This window comes from Pinus tabuliformis, chromosome 1_2 (genome assembly GCF_031772625.1).
Source record: "Pinus tabuliformis cultivar Carrire ecotype Pingquan chromosome 1_2, CPIR1, whole genome shotgun sequence".
NCBI classification, from domain to species: domain Eukaryota; kingdom Viridiplantae; phylum Streptophyta; class Pinopsida; order Pinales; family Pinaceae; genus Pinus; species Pinus tabuliformis.
The window spans coordinates 1,279,119,639-1,279,140,677 of NC_142298.1; positions in this window are offsets into that span (position 1 = coordinate 1,279,119,639).

A 21,039-nucleotide genomic window follows, 5' to 3' on the forward strand; every position below is an offset into this window, starting at 1 on the left:
TTTTGGGTTAGTTGGTACATCAACTTCCCGGGGTTGCGAATTGGTCATACTATCTCCGTTTGACGCGCATGATAGCCCGTTGGAAATATCTCTCTAAGGACTACGACGGAAAAGACGATTTTTAGGCAGAAAAATCACTGGCGGTGGATTTCCCAAAAAACGTCGTTTAGGGCCTCAAAACGGCTCCAGAAGTTTAGGACCCGAAAAACTGCTAAAAATAGTAAACTGTGCTATAATTAAGGAAACATAAAAATTGAAAGAGACAGTTGTGGGGGTCCAAATGGGATAGGTGGGTAGCCACCAACATCCACCTGGATCATTCCTCCCCCCTTAGGAAGCAATGGTCCCCATTGCGTTGAGTTCCTCCCTAAGATGAGGAAGCTTCTGTTGAGCTGTTCTGCAATCTCTGATGTGTCCAGAAATGGTGGGGAGCATGGTCGGCGACGGTCCACATTGAACACTCGGTGCAAGCGAAGGAATGGAGGAATGCTGTGCTTCAAAGCATTATTTCCCGTAGCCTTGTTACTGGTGTAAGGACCATGTCGAAGTGGTCTGAGTTTCTGATGGGTTCTAGTAAGGCGCTCCCTCCGCAAATGTAACCAAACTTTGTCGCCCACCTGAAACTTGTGTGGTACCCCTCCAGGTAAGGAGAAGTTGTTCCTGTGTTCTGTCACGACTGTATCCCTCTGTTGCTACTTCTGTGTGGAGGAACCCTTCGCGGGGGTCATTGATGTAGCAACGATCTTCCCCTTACTTTGGGAGCGAACCAGACAGAAAATAAATTTCCTAGTCTATGAGATGAGCTTGCTGCCTTTCTTAGCAGTGATCAAAGAGGTGGCGGTAGGTGGGGCTACCTCCGGTATCCTTTATAATGAATTATCCAAAGAAATGATGACAGCGCGAGGCCTTGACTCATACACAGCATGTCGCCTCCACAAGTATGGCTGGCCTAATAGTACATCCCAAACATCCAGAGGTGTAACATCACACAATACCTCGTCTGTGAAGGGCTTGATGCTGTAGGGAAGGCGGCACTGCTGGCGAACTTTGAGATCTCGTCCTTCGTGAAGCCAACCGATACTGTATGGTTGTGGGTGTGGTGTAGTCGGTAGGCCCAACCACTTCACGACCTTTGCTAAAATGAGGTTCTTTTGGCTGCCACTGTCGGCAATGAATTGCAGCGGCGAACCCTTCACCCACATCTGTGAGTGGAAAAGACGTTCCCCCTCCTCTGGATCTTCGGGCTCATTTTTCTAGATCTTGGCAGTAGCAACAGTGGCGCTGGGATCCGCATCAATGATCTGCTTCCCTTTGTCATTCCCCTTGTAGGGTTCTGACTCAGAGTCGAAACATGCATCTGATTCGGAAGCCTTCAACTCAGCCACCAACGACTGCTTGGTCCGACACTCACTTGTGTTATGAGTGGGACTCTTGTGGAACTCACACCACTTTCCTGTGTCCTTCTTCTGCTTCTTGGTGGTGTTCTTTTCTTGCGGCTTTGACGGGTTGTCTTGGGTCACCCCGCCTTGGCTTTGTCCTTTGGACTTCGGATTTGCAGATCCAAAGTCTCGCTTCTTCTGTTTGAACTTTTGCTCGATTTTGGCAGCGTATCGGTATGCTATGCCGAGTGAGGAGATGTTCAAGAACTCCATCTCTTCATGGATGTATCTGTGTAGGCAGCCGCGGTATTTGAGTACCAGATGCAGCTCAGAATCTTTGATACCCAACTGTGTGCGAAGGGTATGAAAAATATTTGTGAACTCTCGCACATCTTGGTCTCGTCCCTGCCACAGTGTGGTCCATTTGATGTATTTGTCCTCATAGCTTTTGACAGGGTAGTACTGCTCCTTGATGGCATCCTGAAAGTCATTCCAAGTGGGGGAGGCTGAAAACAGTGAGCCTGTACTTTCATCCTTCTGCTCGCAGTATGTTTCCCACCAGTCCTTGACGTGGGGGGCTACTTTGAGAAGAGCGAAAACAATCCTTTCCCGACTTGAAAATTCATGAATAGAAAAATACCCATCTAGCAGATTTAACCATTTATCTACGACATCTGCGTCTATTTGACCCTCGAAGATGGGGATTTCAAAATTAACTTGTACCTTAAACGGTGTGGTGTTTCCAGAGTAGCTGTTGGAAGCAGATGCATCGCCTCTGGGTAGCTGCTGAAGGATCTGCGCAAAGCTATCCATCATCGCGTTCCTTTGCCGCTCGAAGGCTTCTTTGAGCAAGATTCTGATAGGATCTCCTGCCCCCTCATCTTTCTTCTCATCCGCCATGGGAAGTCGTCGAGATTTGTGAGGCTGGTCTTGCAAAGGTTCGACCAATTCAAGCCCTAACTCCTTATATCCCGACCTTGTTGGGGACATGCAAAGAAAAACAGAGAAAACGCAGACCGCTCTTATACCACTGATCCGGATTTAGACAGGAACACAATAGATTACAACAATAACCATAAATATAGAGATGCGATAACCATAAAAACAGAGATGCAGCGGAGATAATACTTCATTTCATTACTATAAAATACTGAAATATGCTTACAAATAGAAATGGAAATAACCCAGCTAGGGCGATGGTAGCTTATCTCTAAGAAGAGATGTGTTGGCTACATGCCTCTGAACTGTTCTCCAAAAACTGTGGTACAATGAGGCTCGAGGGCCTATTTATTGTTGAGAAACAATGGAAAACCCTTCACATTCCAAAACCTAACCCTAGAAGATGAAACACCAAATTGTGGGCCCCGTTTTTGGGTAAGTTGGTACATCAACTTCCCGGGGTTGCGAATTGGTCGTACTATCTCCGTTTGACGTGCATGATAGCTTGTTGGAAAGATCTCTCTAAGGACTACGACGGAAAAGACGATTTTTAGGCAAGAAAGTCGTTGGCGGTGGATTTCCCAAAAAACGTCGTTTAGGGCCTCAAAACGGCTCCGGAAGTTTAGGACCCGAAAAACTGCTAAAAATAATAAACTGTGCTATAATTAAGGAAACATAAAAACTGAAAGAGACAGTTGTGGGGGTCCAAATGGGATAGGTGGGTGGCCACCAACATCCACCTGGATCATTCCTCCCCCCTTAGGAAGCAATGGTCCCCATTGCGTTGAGTTCCTCCCTGAGATGAGGAAGCTTCTGTTGAGCTGTTCTGCAATCTCTGATGTGTCCAGAAATGGTGGGGAGCATGGTCGGCGACGGTCCACATTGAACACTCGGTGCAAGCGAAGGAATGGAGGAATGCTGTGCTTCAAAGCATTGTTTCCCGTAGCCTTGTTACTGGTGTGAGGACCATGTCGAAGTGGTCTGAGTTTCTGATGGGTTCTAGTAAGGCGCTCCCTCTACAAATGTAACCAAACTTTGTCGCCCACCTGAAATTTGTGTGGTACCCCTCCAGGTAAGGAGAAGTTGTTCCTGTGTTCTGTCACGACTGTATCCCTCTGTTGCTACTTCTGTGTGGAGGAACCCTTCGCGGGGGTCATGGATGTAGAAACGATCTTCCCCTTACTTTGGGAGCGAACCAGACAGAAAATAAATTTCCTAGTCTGTGAGATGAGCTTGTTGCCTTTCTTAGTAGTGATCAAAGAGGTGGCGGTAGGTGGGGCTACCTCCGGTATCCTGTATAATGAATTATCCAAAGAAATGATGACAGCGCGAGGCCTTGACTCATACACAGCATGTCGCCTCCACAAGTATGGTTGTCCTCATAGTACATCCCAAACATCCAGAGGTGTAACATCACACAATACCTTGTCTGTGAAGGGCTTGATGCTGTAGGGAAGGCGGCACTGCTGGCGAACTTTGAGATCTCGTTCTTCGTGAAGCCAACCGATACTGTACGGCTGTGGGTGTGGTGTAGTCGGTAGGCCCAACCACTTCACGACCTTTGCTAAATGAGGTTCTTTTGGCTGCCACTGTCGACAATGAATTGTAGCGGTGAACCTTTCACCCACATTTGTGAGTGGAAAAGACGTTCACCCTCCTCTGGATCTTCGGGCTCATTTTTCTGGATCTTGGCAGTAGCAACAGCGGTGCTGGGATCCGCATCAATGATCTGCTTCCCTTTGTCATTCCCCTTGTCGGGTTCTGACTCAGAGTCGGAACATGCATCTGATTCGGAAGCCTTCAACTCAGCCACCAGCGACTGCTTGGTCCGACACTCACTTGTGTTATGAGTGGGACTCTTGTGGAACTCACACCACTTTCCTGTGTCCTTCTTCGGCTTCATGGTGGTGTTCTTTTCTTGCGGCTTTGACGGGTTGTCTTGGGTCACCCCGCCTTGGCTTTGTCCTTTGGACTTTGGATTTGCAAATCCAAAGTCTCGCTTCTTCTGTTTGAACTTTTGCTCGATTTTGACAGCGTATCGGTATGCTATGCCGAGTGAGGAGATGTTCAAGAACTCCATTTCTTCCTGGATGTATCTGTGTAGGCAGCCGCAGTATTTGAGTACCAGATACAGCTCAGAATCTTTGATACCCAACTGTGTGCGAAGGGTATGAAAAATATTTGTGAACTCTGGCAAAGAAAAACAGAGAAAAAGCAGACCGCTTTGATACCACTGATCCGGATTTAGACAGGAACGCAATAGATTACAACAATAACCATAAATATAGAGATGCGATTAACCATAAAAACAGAGATGCAGCGGAAATAATACTTCATTTCATTACTGTAAAATACTGAAATATGCTTACAATTAGAAATGGAAATAACCCAGCTAGGGCGATGGTAGCTTATCTCTGAGAAGAGATGTGTCGGCTACATGCCTCTGAACTGTTCTCCAAAAACTGTGGTACAATGAGGCTCAAGGGCCTATTTATTGTTGAGAAACAATGGAAAACCCTTCACATTCCAAAACCTAACCCTAGAAGATGAAACGCCAAATTGTGGGCCCCGTTTTTGGGTAAGTTGGTACATCAACTTCCCGGGGTTGCGAATTGGTCGTACTATCTCCGTTTGACGCGCATGATAGCTCGTTGGAAAGATCTCTCTAAGGACTACGACGAAAAAGATGATTTTTAGGCAAAAAAATCGCTGGCGGTGGATTTCCCAAAAACCGTCGTTTAGGGCCTCAAAACGGCTCCGGAAGTTTAGGACCCGAAAAACTGCTAAAAATAGTAAACTGTGCTATAATTAAGGAAACATAAAAACTGAAAGAGATAGTTGTGGGGGTCCAAATGGGATAGGTGGGTGGCCACCAACATCCACCTGGATCATTCCTCCCCCCTTAGGAAGCAATGGTCCCCATTGCGTTGAGTTCCTCCCTGAGATGAGGAAGCTTCTGTTGAGCTGTTCTGCAATCTCTGATGTGTCCAGACATGGTGGGGAGCTTGGTCGGCGATGGTCCACATTGAACACTCGGTGCAATCGGAGGAATGGAGGAATGTTGTGCTTCAAAGCATTGTTTCCCGTAGCCTTGTTACTGGTGTCAGGACCATGTCGAAGTGGTCTGAGTTTCTGATGGGTTCAAGTAAGGCGCTCCCTCCGCAAATGTAACCAAACTTTGTCACCAACCTGAAACTTGTGTGGTACCCCTCCAGGTAAGGAGAAGTTGTTCCTGTGTTTTGTCACGACTGTATCCCTCTGTTGCTACTTCTGTGTGGAGGAACCCTTCGCGGGGGTCATGGATGTAGCAACGATCTTCCCCTTACTTTGGGAGCGAACCAGACAGAAAATAAATTTCCTAGTCTGTGAGATGAGCTTGCTGCCTTTCTTAGCAGTGATCGAAGAGGTGGCGGTAGGTGAGGCTACCTCCGGTATCTTGTATAATGAATTATCCAAAGAAATGATGACAACGCGAGGCCTTGACTCATAAACAGCATGTCGCCTCCACAAGTATGGCTGGCCTAATAGTACATCACAAACATCCAGAGGTGTAACATCACACAATACCTCGTCTGTGAAGGGCTTGATGCTGTAGGGAAGGCAGCACTGCTGGCGAACTTTGAGATCTCGTCCTTCGTGAAGCCAACCGATACTGTACGACTGTGGGTGTGGTGTAGTTGGTAGGCCCAACCACTTCACGACCTTTGCTGAAATGAGGTTCTTTTGGCTGCCACTGTCGACAATGAATTGCAGCGGCGAATCCTTCACCCACATCTGTGAGTGGAAAAGACGTTCCCCCTCCTCTGGATCTTCGGGCTCATTTTTCTGGATCTTGGTAGTAGCAACAGTGGCGCTGGGATCCGCATCAATGATCTGCTTCCCTTTGTCATTCCCCTTGTCGGGTTCTGACTCAGAGTCGGAACATGCATCTGATTCGGAAGCCTTCAACTCAGCCACCAGCGACTGCTTGGTCCGACACTCACTTGTGTTATGAGTGCGACTCTTGTGGAACTCACACCACTTTCCTGTGTCCTTCTTCGGCTTCGTGGTGGTGTTCTTTTCTTGCGGCTTTGATGGGTTGTCTTGGGTCACCCCACGTTGGCTTTGTCCTTTGGACTTCGGATTTGCAGATCCAAAGTCTCGCTTCTTCTGTTTGAACTTTTGCTCGATTTTGACAGCGTATCGGTATGCTATGCCGAGTGAGGAGATGTTCAAGAACTCCATCTCTTCCTGGATGTATCTGTGTAGGCAACCGCGGTATTTGAGTACCAGATGCAGCTCATAATCTTTGATACCCAACTGTGTGCGAAGGGTATGAAAAATATTTGTGAACTCTGGCACATCTTGGTCTCGTCCCTGCCGCAGTGTGGTCCATTTGATGTATTTGTCCTCATAGCTTTTGACAGGGTAGTACTGATCCTTGATGGCATCCTGAAAGTCATTCCAAGTGGGGGAGGCTGAAAACAGTGAGCCTGTACTTTCATCCTTCTGCTCACAGTATGTTTCCCACCAGTCCTTGACGTGGGGGGCTACTTTGAGAAGAGCGAAAACAATCTTTTCCTGACTTGAAAATTCATGAATAGAAAAATACCCATCTAGCAGATTTAACCATTTATCTACGACATCTGCGTCTATTTGACCCTCGAAGATGGGGATTTCAAAATTAACTTGTACCTTAAATGGTGTGGTGTTTCCAGAGTAGTTGTTGGAAGCAGATGCGTCGCCTCTGGGTAGCCGCTGAAGGATCTGCGCAAAGCTATCCATCATCGCGTTCCTTTGCCGCTCGAGGGCTTCTTCGAGCAAGATTCTGATAGGATCTCCTGCCCCCTCATCTTTCTTCTCATCCGCCATGGGAGGTCGTCAAGATTTGCGAGGCTGGTCTTCCAAAGGTTCGACCAATTCAAGCCCTAACTCCTTATATCCCGACCTCGTTGGGGACATGCAAAGAAAAACAGAGAAAAGCAGACCGCTCTGATACCACTGATCCGGATTTAGACAGGAACGCAATAGATTACAACAATAACCATAGATATAGAGATGCGATAACCATAAAAACAGAGATGCAGCGGAGATAATACTTCATTTCATTACTGTAAAATACTGAAATATGCTTACAAATAGAAATGGAAATAACCCAGCTAGGGCGATGGTAGCTTATCTCTGAGAAGAGATGTGTCGGCTACATGCCCCTGAACTGTTCTCCAAAAACTGTGTTACAATGTGGCTCGAGGGCCTATTTATTGTTGAGAAACAATGGAAAACCCTTCACATTCCAAAACCTAACCCTAGAAGATGAAACGCCAAATTGTGGGCCCCGTTTTTGGGTAAGTTGGTACATCAACTTCCCGAGGTTGCGAATTGGTCGTACTATCTCCGTTTGACACGCATGATAGCCCGTTGGAAAGATCTCTCCGAGGATTACGACGGAAAAGACGATTTTTAGTTAGAAAAATCGTTGGCTGTGGATTTCCCAAAAAACGTCGTTTAGGGCCTCAAAACGGCTCCGGAAGTTTAGGACCCGAAAAACTGCTAAAAATAGTAAACTGTGCTATAATTAAGGAAACATAAAAACTGAAAGAGACAGTTGTGGGGGTCCAAATGGGATAGGTGGGTGGCCACCAACATCCACCTGGATCAGGGGGGCGGTGAATCAGTATTATCTAATCAATAAAACTTTTTCATTTCCATATTCAGATTCATATACACTACTTCAGTTAAGGATACCCGTGTATATATGCAACTGTCTTTACTACAACTAGCGTATGTCCAGTAAACTTATGATTCAATTAGTTATCTTCAATAAGCACATCAGAACATTATTAACCATATTAACGGTAGACAGGTGCAGTAAAACAGAACAGATCATCACACATAAGGAGCACACATGAACATCATGATATAAGGTGGAAACCCAATGTGGGTGAAAACCACCTGCTGCAATTCGTCTCTATCTTCTTTTAATAAGAAACTTATTTTTACAATAGTACTGGTGCAGTCTTATACCAGTACGTAGGCTTCTACCTGTAGAAGGATACAACCTTCTTATCTCTTGTACTAGCCGATCCATTTACTAGTACGTAGGTGCCAACCTACTGAAGGCTCCAACCTTCACTTATTTTCTAGCTGCTCCAGGAAGGGAGCCACAACCCCCTAGCTCTTGTATTGGCTGATATGTTTACCAGTACGTAGGCGCTGGCCTACTGAACTCTACGATCTTCCAAGGAACATGTTTCATACATTTTCATACTGGATCCATAAATACAAAACAATCACCAGTGCAATACAATCATCAACTTATACCTGCATCATAAATCTCTGAATCACCCAATATTGAACCATTGAAACCCTGTCAACAACACAGTCACCCGAACACAGAACAGACAACAGAACTCTGCAACAATAACAAGATCCAACTGCAACTTCAAATATCATATCTCATAATGTATACGCTACTATGATGAACCAAACCAGCGTGTATACGTTCTTTTACCAAAGCCAACCCGCATACATATCAGCAAATACTTACTCATAACTTTGCAGTTGTTCTAGACACCAGTCATACCCAGATCATAACATTCATACAATAAAACATGTTTCAATAATTCAGATCTAGTCTATCCATGATCAAACCACATAATGATAATACATTCCAAGCCTTGTGATCCTGATCATCGATCATCAACAGCATAGGTGCAGCCTAGATCAAGCACAACATCACAAACCCATAACCAGCATACTAGATCTCACACTTCATCAGATATTCATCACTTCCCCCACTACACTTGGCCTAATGATCTTCTCTTTATATAGGTTTAGTCTTCTCTCAATACGATGGTCCAAAACCATGTAGAAACAATACCTTGGACCGAATACATGGGGTCAACACTTCAAACCAAATACCATGGACCAATACCAAAATACGATGGACCAAATACCACAGACCAAAACTTAGTTTTCCAACATGTACGCGCCTTTCATTCTGTGAACCTGCGTGTGTACGTATACGCATATTTTGTTCTTCTCAACCGCGTGTATACACACTTTCATCAAGGTTAACCTGGGTATATCTCTCTCTTGACCTGCTGTACTAAGATCTGTCCTCTGATTGAGTTGCCATCACCTGTATCATACCTCTGAGTGAGTCACCATCAAGGACAACACTTGCATCATAATGCCAACAAGTGAGACACTTTCAAACATAGTCCAAAAGTATCCCACTTATGACAAAGAGATGTATTCCATTGTGTAAGCCTGCCGCAATGGAAGCATTACAATTTGGGGAAGGAAACGGTCATCCACACAGACCACCGACCCCTGCAGTTCATACAGACCCAAGAGAAATTGCAGAATGATCGCCATCAGAAGTGGTCCACATACCTACAATAGTTCCATCTGAATATCAAGTATAGGAAGGGAAATGCCAATAATGTTTCAGTTCACCTCAGTCGACCACCGATCATGGTGTTAACTACCGTTCTCAACTCTTGTGGGCACGAGAGTTCTGGTTGGCCACTTCTCTACAAACGCGACCCAGAATTCGGCCACACATACCAAACAATCTTGGAGGGTTAGCATGTTCTAGATTTTCACCTCCAGGATGCCCTATTATGCCACCCGAGTCACCTTTGTGTTCCTTCAAGTGAGCGTGCTAAGATGATTTGGGAAGCACACTATAGTCGGGCTATTGGGAATTTCGGGGTTGAGAAAACGGTGGCAGTACCATAGAAGTATTTCTATTGGCCAAATCTTCGATAGGATGTTGGGAAGTACATAAGATCATGCACTGCTTGTGCCATTGCCAAACTAACCATCAAGAACAAGGCCTCTATTACTCGCTGCCTACCCCTAGTCGACCTTGGGAATCCATCTCCATGGATTACATGTCGGGCATTCCTTCTATTAAGCATGGAAATCACTGTTTTTTTGTGGTCATCGATAGTTTCTCGAAGATGGCCATTATGTCGACCTGGAAGAAGAATATCACAGCAGAAGCCACTGCTAAACTCTTCTTTGAACAATTTTTGGTAAACTTTGGGATCCCATAGTCTATCATCTCAGATTAAGACAACAGGTTCCTCAATACATTTTTGTCTAATGTCTGGTTGATGTTGGAAACCAAACTCACTAAGTCCACAACCTTCCTTCCTCAAACTGATGGCCAGACAGAGGTTGTGAACAGGATGATCACACACATTCTATGCATGTACAACTCAAAGAATCCACGCATATGGGACGAGAGCCTCCCCTATGTTCAGAACAGCTATAACCGAGCTCACCGCAGCTCAACTGGCAATAGCCCTTTTCAAGTGGGCTTGGAATTCCAACCACTATGTGCCATTGATGTGGCCATGCCAATTGCAGATACTCATGCAGATTCGGCTCATGTCCAGTTCGAAATAGATAAAGCAAACAACTTCATTGAGCACATCCAATATAGTCTCTAGCAGGTCCACGACATTCTGGAGAAATCAAATTCCATGTACAAGCAATGACATGATCAGCATTGAGTGCCACACAAGTTTCAGGTGGGTGACAAAATCTGGTTGCATTTGCAAAAGGAATGCCTTACTGGAGCCTATGGAAACTCAAACCACTCCGATATCTCCCTTACAACATTACCAAGGCTATGGGAGACAATGCATTTTAGCTCACCATTCCTCCATCCCTTGGCCTGCACCCAGCGTTCAATGTGGACTACCTTCAGCCATACTTTACACCATTACTAGACACATCCGACATTGCAGAACAACTCACACCCACAGAGCTAAATGTAGATTGCATGGAACAAGCTGTAACTGATCGGATCATGGACACATAGATCAATTGCACTCACTAGTAAAATATCCAACTATATCAAATTGTCAAAGTAGGCCAACTCCTTCAGCATGGAAAGTGGCTCACGAGGGACCATGTTCAATAGAAGTTTCCACATCTCATGGAGGAACTCAATGCAATGGGGACCATTACTTCGTAAGATGGGAGGAATGATCCATGAGGATATTGGTGGCCACTTGCCAAGTCCACTTGGACCGCCACCATTGTGTCTTTCAGCTTTTCAGTTTCCTTAATTGTAGCACAGTTTACTATTTCTAGCAGTTTTTTAGGTCTTGAACTTCTGGAGCCGTTTTGAGGCCCTAAATGACAGTTTTTGGGAAACATGGGAGCAACATGGGTCCATGGACTGATGTTCCTCTTCCCAAAGTAGTAGTTCTCGGATAGAACTTTATCACGAGATATTGTGCGCGTCAAACAGAGATCGTATGCCAAAGTTACGACCCTGAGAAGTTGATGTACCATTTTATGCAAAGGAGGCCCACAATTTGGCGTTTCATCTTCTAGGGTTAGGTTTTTGTATGTTTAGGGTTTTCCATTATTTCATAACAATAAATAGGCCTTTAGGCCTCATTGTAACACAGTCTAGAGGCATGTAGCTGCCACATCTCTTCTCAGAGATAAGCTACCATCGCCCTATATAGTTTATTTCCATTTCTGTTCGTAAACATATTTCAGTGTTTTACAGTAATGAAATGAAGTATTATTTCTATTTCTTCTCTATATGTATGGTTATATATGTTATTTTTTGCGTTCCTCTTTAAATCCGGATCAGTGTGTGTGCATTTATATAATTATCATCTTTACACACACATATATATCATATTTACAATATGTGTGTGAGTGTTTGTGTGTTTTCCTTATCTATCTAGTTATATGTTTTTTGCAATTGGTATGCCTTGATAGCACCCCCATAGCCCTATAATGAATTAGTGCTAGTTTTATCCACTAATGTTGCATAACGTAACTGATTCGAATTGGATCGTAGAACACTCTCGAAGTTTTCATGAACTCTTTAAAAATCATGCCAAAGTTTCAAAGTCTTATAAAGATCAAATCTATTATAGATATCCTCGTGACAGTTGCAATTTGTGATCAGCATGGAGCAACGAGGACCCTCGGTTAAGCGCGCAGACTGTTGGCCCATGGTAATGCATGTTGGCGCAAATTGGAAAAACCAAAGGTTAATACAAGAAATGGGGGAAGTTTCTGATATGCAATTATCGACAAGTCACTAATCACATTTCGCAAGGCAAACCCCTCAAAGAAGGAAAAGCCCTGAGCGCCCAGACCTGAGAAAGTCATAAAATGTAACGAATATTGCACCGATTCCATCAGAAGTAGGGTCCCACAAAAACTGGTAGAATTGTTGGAAATAATACTGAGAGGGGGGGGTGAATCAGTATTATCAAATTCTTTTCAATATATCTTCCTTATTTATACTTTGAATAATTCTTCAAATATTGATCATTACTTTGTATGTCAGTATCATAAAATAATGAGCAGGAACAAGAAAAGCAAATAGTCGCACAAAAGAACACCAGATATAAGGTGGAAACCCAATGTGGGTGAAAACCATCTGCTGCAATATGTCTCTATCTTCTTTTAATAAGAAACTCCTTTTACAATGATTTTGTACTGGTGCAGTCCTTTACCAGTACGCAGGCTACAACTTGCAAAGAGCTACAACTCTCTCTCTCGTTTTCCAGTCTCTCCTGGAAGGGAGCTACAACCCCCTACTTCTTTTCTTTCAAGGACCACTTTTCATTAATTTTCAGACTGGATCCAAGAACATCAAAAACCCATCAACTACACTTGCATCATCAATCTCTGATTTATCCAATACTGAATCAATGCTTTAACCAAAGCCAACCCGCATACAGATCTGCAAATATTTCCTTATAACTTTGCAGTATACCCAGATCATAACATGTGTACAATAAAACATGCATCAATAATTCAGATCTATGAATTCATTCTTTCAAATATTTAGATATTAGTTAACCCAGATTATTAGATTTATAGATCAAGCGTGTGCCACATATCACAGATCAAAATCATATAGAGATACCACTATTCCAACCTTAAGATTTTGACCCATCAATAGAACTTATCCTTCTCCTTACGCTCAGGTTCCTTCTTCATTCAGATCCAGATCTGCACCATAACCCAATCACCATATTCCAGATCTAGCACTTTATCAGATATTCAATAATTCAGAAGATGCTTTGCCAAATGATCTCCTTACTCTTTTATAGCCTTAGTCCTTTCTCAATACCACGGTCCAAAACCATAGGATCAAAAAAATTGTTGGACTAATACCATAAACCAACCATGAAAGTGCGTGAGATCAACACTTTTGGATGCAATACCACGGACCAAAACCATAGGATCAAAAACTGTCGGACTAATACCATGAACCAACCATGAAAGTGCGTGAGATCAACACTTTTGGATGCAATACCACGGACCAAAACCATAGGATCAAAAACTGTGGGACTAATACCATGAACCAACCATGAAAGTGTTTGAACTTTTCTCTTGCATGAAGGGAACGTTTCTCTGCATGAAAGTGCGTAAACTTTTCTCTACATGAAATAAACTTTTCTCTGCATAAAAGTGCGTGAACATTTCTCTACATGAAATAAACTCTTCTCTGCATAAAAGTGCATGAACTTTTCTCTACATGAAATAAACTTTTCTTTGCATAAAAGTGCGTGAACTTTTCTCTACATGGAATAAACTTTTCTCTGCATAAAAGTGCGTGAACTTTTCTCTACATGGAATAAACTTTTCTCTGCATAAAAGTGTGTGAACTTTTCTCTACATGGAATAAACTTTTCTCTGCATAAAAGTGCGTGAACTTTTCTCTACATGAAGGAAACTTTGTTGCACTATAATTTATCAAATAAATTTGCTGCACTATAATTTATCATTTGTTTGATTTGCCATCAAGGACAACACTTGCATCATAATGCCAACAATCTCCCCCTTTCGACTTGATGGCAACAATACCAAATCACTCTCCTGCTTTGACATCAAGGGCAAAGGGCGAACCAAGATATTCTCTTTCCTAGAAAGGCATTCCGCTGTTCATACTCCCCCTGAGTACCTGTTGAAATCTCTGAATGAGCTCCCCCTTCGTATATGCCAAGGTGTACCAATCTGTTCATGCTACATGCTGAAAGCTCTGCTCTTTCTGAATTGTGCTGCTCATGCTCCCCCTGACTGTAGGAAATATCTGCAAAAGATGTTCTCGAAGAAAGAGATAGAGACGTATTGCAGCAATATTCAGACCAGCATCCATGATCTCCTTCTGTACTTCTTCCATAATTCCAAGAATGCATGATATGCTCCCCCTGAACCTGTGCCATTTGATCTTCGACCAATGTACGCATATACTTCAGATGAACCTTGCGTACAACCAACAATCAGAAGAGATTCAACAACAAGATGATACATCAACAACCCCCAGCGTTTGCCCGAGGTATTCAAAGGTCTCCCTAGGCAATGGTTTTGTGAGTATATCAACAACCTGTTCCTTAGAAGGAACATACTCCAACTTGACCTTTTGTTCAAGCACTTGTTCCAGGAGAAAGTGATACTTGATTGGTATGTGCTTGGTTTTTGAGTGCATGACTGGGTTCTTTGAAATGCTGATTGCACTTGTATTATCACATAAGATGGAGATAGGTGGTGTACAAGTGATTTGAAAATCATGCAGGGTCTGCATCATCCAAAGGAGTTGAGTGCAGCAAGATGCAACAACAACATATTCTGCTTCAGATGTAGACAAGGCAATCGAACTCTGTTTCTTGCTAAACCAAGATACTAATCTGGAACCCATAAAGAATGCACCACCACTTGTGCTCTTCCTGTCATCGACGCTTCCGGCCCAATCTGCATCAGTATAACCATGAAGTGTGAGATCTGTATCTCTAGGATACCATAAGCCATAATTTTGAGTCCCTTGAAGATATTTGAAGATTCTCTTTACTGCCTGAAGATGAGTTTCCTTTGGATTTTCCTGAAATCTTCCAACTATTCCCACTGCATGCATGATGTCTGGTCAAGTACTTGCCAAATAAAGTAGACTTCCAATCATAGATCTGTAGGTTGGTTGATGTACTACTACTGATTCATCATTTGCACTGAGGCTACATCCTGTGACCATGGGTGTACATACTGGTTTTGCATCTTCCATGCCATATTTCTTCAAAATCTGCTTGAGATACTTGGTTTGAGACAAGAAGATCCCTCCTTCCTTTTTTTGGATTTGCAGGCCAAGAAAATATGTCAATTCTCCAAGCAAGGACATTTCGAATTCTTTCTGCATCACCAAGGCAAAGCTTTGACTCATAGATTCTTCATTGCTGCCAAAGATAATGTCATCTACATACACAACAAGTATTAGCAATTTGTCATTTTCAATTTTTATATAAAGATTGCTATCTGCTAATCCTTTTGAAAAACCTTGTTGATGAAGATATTTGTCCAAACGATAGTACCAAGCCCTTGGAGCTTGTTTAAGACCGTAGAGAGCCTTTTTCAGTCTGCATACAATATTTGGATCATTTCCAAGAATGAACCCATCTGGCTACTCAATGTATTCTTCTTCTTCTAAGTCTCCATTCAGAAAGGCTGATTTCACGTCCATTTGAAATACTTTGAACTTTTGAAAGCTTGAGAGAGCAAGGAACATTCGGATGGCCTCAAGTCTTGCAACAGGAGAAAAGGTTTCCTCAAAATCTATTCCTTCTTACTGCGCATACCCTTTACAAACAAGTCTTGCCTTGTTTCTAATTACTTCCCCATTTTCATTCAACTTATTTTTGAAGACCCATTTTGTCCCTATAACATTCTTATCCTTTGGTCTAAGAACCAACTCCCAAGTGTTGTTTTTTTCGATCTGCTCAAGTTCTTCATCCATTGCTTTGACCCAACATTCATCTTTGCATGCCTCTTTTACATTTTGTGGTTCAGTGGAGGAGAGTAATGCAAAATAGCTTGAAGCTTCTGCAATTGTTCTTCTTGTTTGTACATCTGCTTCTTTCTGCCCCAAAATCTGATATTCTGGATGATTCTTCTGAACGTACCGGGATGGAGTCTTCTCTTCTATTCTTATCTATTCCTCTGGTGCTCCTTGAGGTTCTTCTTCTTCATCATTTTGTCTTTTAGGGTAGTATTCATCTTCTTCGATATTTTCATGATTTACTTGCCTAGGAATGTATCCCTTTTCATCAACCACTACATCAATGCTGTCAACAATTCTTCCAAGTCTTTTATTGTAGCACTTATATGCTTTGCTATGTGGAGAATAACCAAGAAGAATGCCTTCATCTGCTCTAGGTTCAAGTTTGCCAAGTTGCTCATCAGTATTCTTAATATAGCATTTGCTCCCAAAGATTTTGAAGTGCTTTACCGAAGGAGTCTCACCATACCAGAGCTCATGAGGAGTTTGAGTTCTGTTTACTCGGACATTTGTTTTGTTGAGAATAACAACCGTAGCATATGCGGCTTCACCCCAGAAAGTTGCGGGAGTTCCAGACTCATCCAGCATAGCACGAGCCATTTGTTGGACTGTTCCTTTCATCCTTTCCACCACTCCATTTTGCTGAGGAGTTCTAGCTGTAGAGAATTCTCTTCTTATCCCATGTTCTTCACAGAATTTGAAAAATTCATTTGAGGTAAACTCCCCACCTATATCAGACCTGAGGCACTTAATTTTGTAACCTGATTCATTTTCAACCAAGGCTTTGAAGGATTTGAATTTCTCGAATGCTTCATCTTTGTGCTTCATAAGTCCTAACCAAACAAACCTAGAGAAATTGTCAATGAATAATATCAAGTATTCTTTTCCTCGAGGTGTCATTTTCCTAAATGGACCACATACATCTGTATGGACTAGCTCAAGAGGCATGCTAGCTCATCCTTCCTTCTCTGGAAAGTTAGTTCTGGTTTGCTTTCCAAACTAACATGATTTGCATATGGTGTTGTCTGGAATTTTCATATCTGGAAGACCACGAACTGCATGATATTTGCATGCTTTCCTTATTTGTGAAAAGCTTAGATGCCCCAACCTCCGATGCCATAACCAGTGTTCATCATCCTTGCTCAAATAGCATTGTTGTTGTCGTTCTTCAAATATGTATAGATTATTTGGAGTTCTTCTACCTTTGATGACTTTTTCACCTATATCAAGATCACGAACACGACATCCGTTTGATCTAAATATCACCTCGGTTCCTTGATCACACATCTGGCTGACACTTAGAAGATTATGCTTCAATCCATCAACATACAAAACATTTCCAGCTTTGACCTTTTCTTTTAACTGAGCAGTGCCTTTTCCTTTTATAGCTGCAGGAGTATCATTTCCAAAAGAAACTTTCTTTCCCTTTTCTAAAGCAGAATATGATTCAAGTTTTTCTTTATCACCTGTCATATGTTTCGAACATCCACTGTCAATGTACCATAGATTTTCTTTTCCTTCTGCATAAAATGCTGTCCCACATCTTTCTGTTTGTGGTTCCTTTATTCTCCATGTTCTGGTGCTTGAGGCTTGTTCCTTTGTCCGCTAAAACCTGCTCCTGCATTCAGAATCTTCATGACCAAAGTTATTGCAAATAGAACATTCAACTTCATTTTCAAGAGCCGAAAAGTTGTTATAGGTCCTTTTTGTAATCCCGATCATACTTCTTTGTTTTTGAGCTTCTCTAGTCATGATTGTTTTATATGCAACACATTGAGCTGCTTTGTGACCAAAGTTATGGCAAGAGAAACATTGCCCATTGAAGAAACTTCTGTGATTATCAAATCTACCGGCCAAATGATTGTAATTTATATTGTCATCCATTCTTGAAGCAAATTGAGAAGATTTTACCTGTGGCTGGTTGTAGCTTTTGTTCATCCTTAAGACAGATTGCCCCTAGTTTACCTGATAGTCTTTGTTCGTTCTTGATGTAATTCGTCCCTACTTTACCTGGTGATCTCCAATGTGCTTTTGCTCATTCCTTCTTGCTGCATCAAGATAACTCTTTGAGGTGGATGCTTGAGATGTTTTTCCATTATACCCCAGACCTGTCTTGTTTAGCGGAGAACGCTGTACATTGATGATCTCATCCAGATTTTCAGATCCTTTGACAAACTTAAGATTAATAGCCTTTGTTTTCTCAATTTCTTTTCTAAGGTCAACAATTTCACCTTCTAACTTTTCAATATATTTTTATTTTTCATCAATTTGAAATTGTAGAGTATCAATGATCATATTCTTTTCTTCTATACATGTCTTAAGTCTAGAAATCTCTTCATAAAAACTATCCACATTTATAGCATCCATGTAATCATCATCTTCAAATGCCATTAAAAGTTTATAGTCATTACCTCGTTCATCTTCATCACTATTTGATAGACCATCACTGTCTTCATGAGTGTAGTAGATTTTCTTATTTGCATTCTGTTTCTTGTTCCATCTAGTAGGTTCCTTTCCTTTGTCAATGTTATCCTTATGAGGACATTTGGCAGCATAATGACCTACTCTTCCACAAGCAAAACATTTAAAGGTAGCTTACCTCTGAACCTTCCAGTACCCCATTGAATATTTCTGACAAAATTTGATTCTTCTTCTTCTTCTGGCACGTGACTTGATTCATAGTAGTCTCCTTTGCCTAAAGCCTTAAAAGTAGCTTCTCTCCTATCTGATGGACCTCCTTTTCTCATTTCATAAGAAGTTAGAATTCCGTGTAGCTGAGACATAGTAAGAGTTCATAGATTTTCCTTTTCTTCTATTGCAGATACTTTAGATTCAAACTTGGGGGACAATGATCTTAGGACTTTTCAACCACAATAGCCTCTTTTATTTCTTCACCCAAGTTTTTCATACAATTAACAATCTCATCTACCCGAAGGAAATAGTTAGCCACACTTTCATCATTATACATTATGAGATTCTCATACTGAATCTTGAGGGTTTGAAGTTTTACACGTTTTACCTGTTCATCTCCTTCGTAGCTCAAAAACATCTTGTCCCATATTTCTTTTGCAGATTTATATTTCATAACCTTCACGAATTCAGATTGAGATAGAAATCCCAGAAGAGTATTAACCGCCTTTGCATCTTTTTCATATTTCTTCTTCTCAGCTGAATCTCTAGGAGTAGCTGATGGAAAAGTATACCCTGTTTCTATAATGTCCCATACTTCTGTACCCAAAGATTGAAGATAGGCAGTAACTCTTACCTTCCAATATACGAAGTTTGTTCCATCAAAAATAGGTGGCCTGATTGATGCTTCCCTCTCGTAGTTGCTCATGATGTTAGATCTTCCTTCAAGCGATCAAGCTTCTTCAGAAGGACCTGCTCTGATACCAATTGTTGGAAATAATACTGAGAGGGGGGGGGGGTGAATCAGTATTATCAAATTCTTTTCAATATATCTTCCTTATTTATACTTTGAAATATTCTTCAAATATTGATCATTACTTTGTATGTCAGTATCATAAAATAATGATCAGGAACAAGAAAAACAAATAGTCACACAAAAGAACACCAGATATAAGGTGGCAACCCAATGTGGGTGAAAACCACCTACTGCAATATGTCTCTATATTCTTTTAATAAGAAACTCCTTTTACAATGATTTTGTACTGGTGCAGGCCTTTACCAGTATGTAGGCTACAACCTGCAGAGACCTACAACTCTATCTCTCGTTTTCTAGTCTCTCCTGGAAGGGAGCTACAACCCCCTACTTCTTTTCTTTCAAGGACAACTTTTCATTAATTTTCAGATTGGATCCAAGAACATCAAAAACCCATCAACTACACTTGCATCATCAATCTCTAATTTATCCAATACTGAATCAATGCTTTCACGAAAGCCAACCCACATACAGATCTGAAAATATTTCCTTATAACTTTGCAGTATACCCAGATCATAACATGTGTACAATAAAACATGCATCAATAATTCAAATCTATAAATTCATTCTTTCAAATATCTAGATATTAGTTAACCCAGATTATTAGATTTATAGATCAAGCCTGTGCCACATATCACAGATCAAAATCATATAGAGATACCACTATTCCAGCCTTAAGATTTTGACCCATCAATAGAACTTATCCTTCTCCTTACGCTCAGGTTCCTTCTTCATTCAGATCCAGATCTGCACCATAACCCAATCACCATATTCCAGACCTAGCACTTTATTAGATATTCAATAATTCAGAAGATGCTTTTCCAAATGATCTCCTTCCTCTTTTATAACCTTAGTCCTTTCTCAATACCACGGTCCAAAACCATAGGATCAAAAAAACTGTTGGACTAATACCATGAACCAACCATGAAAGTGCGTGAGATCAACACTTTTGGATGCAATACCACGGACCAAAACCATAGGATCAAAAACTGTCGGACTAATACCATGAACCAACCATGAAAGTGCGCGAGATCAACACTTTTGGATGCAATACCACGGACCAAAACCATACGATCAAAAACTGTCGGACTAATACCATGAACCAACCATGAAAGTGTGTGAACTTTTCTCTTGCATGAAGGGAACTTTTCTCTGCATGAAAGTGCATAAACGTTTCTCTACATGAAATAAACTTTTCTCTGCATAAGAGTGCGTGAACATTTCTCTACATGAAATAAACTCTTCTCTGCATAAAAGTGCGTGAACTTTTCTCTACATGAAATAAACTTTTCTCTGCATAAAATTGCGTGAACTTTTCTCTACATGGAATAAACTTTTCTCTGCATAAAAGTGCGTGAACTTTTCTCTGCATAAAAGTGCGTGAACTTTTCTCTACATGGAATAAACTTTTCTCTGCATAAAAGTGCGTGAACTTTTCTCTACATGAAGGAAACTTTGTTGCACTATAATTTAT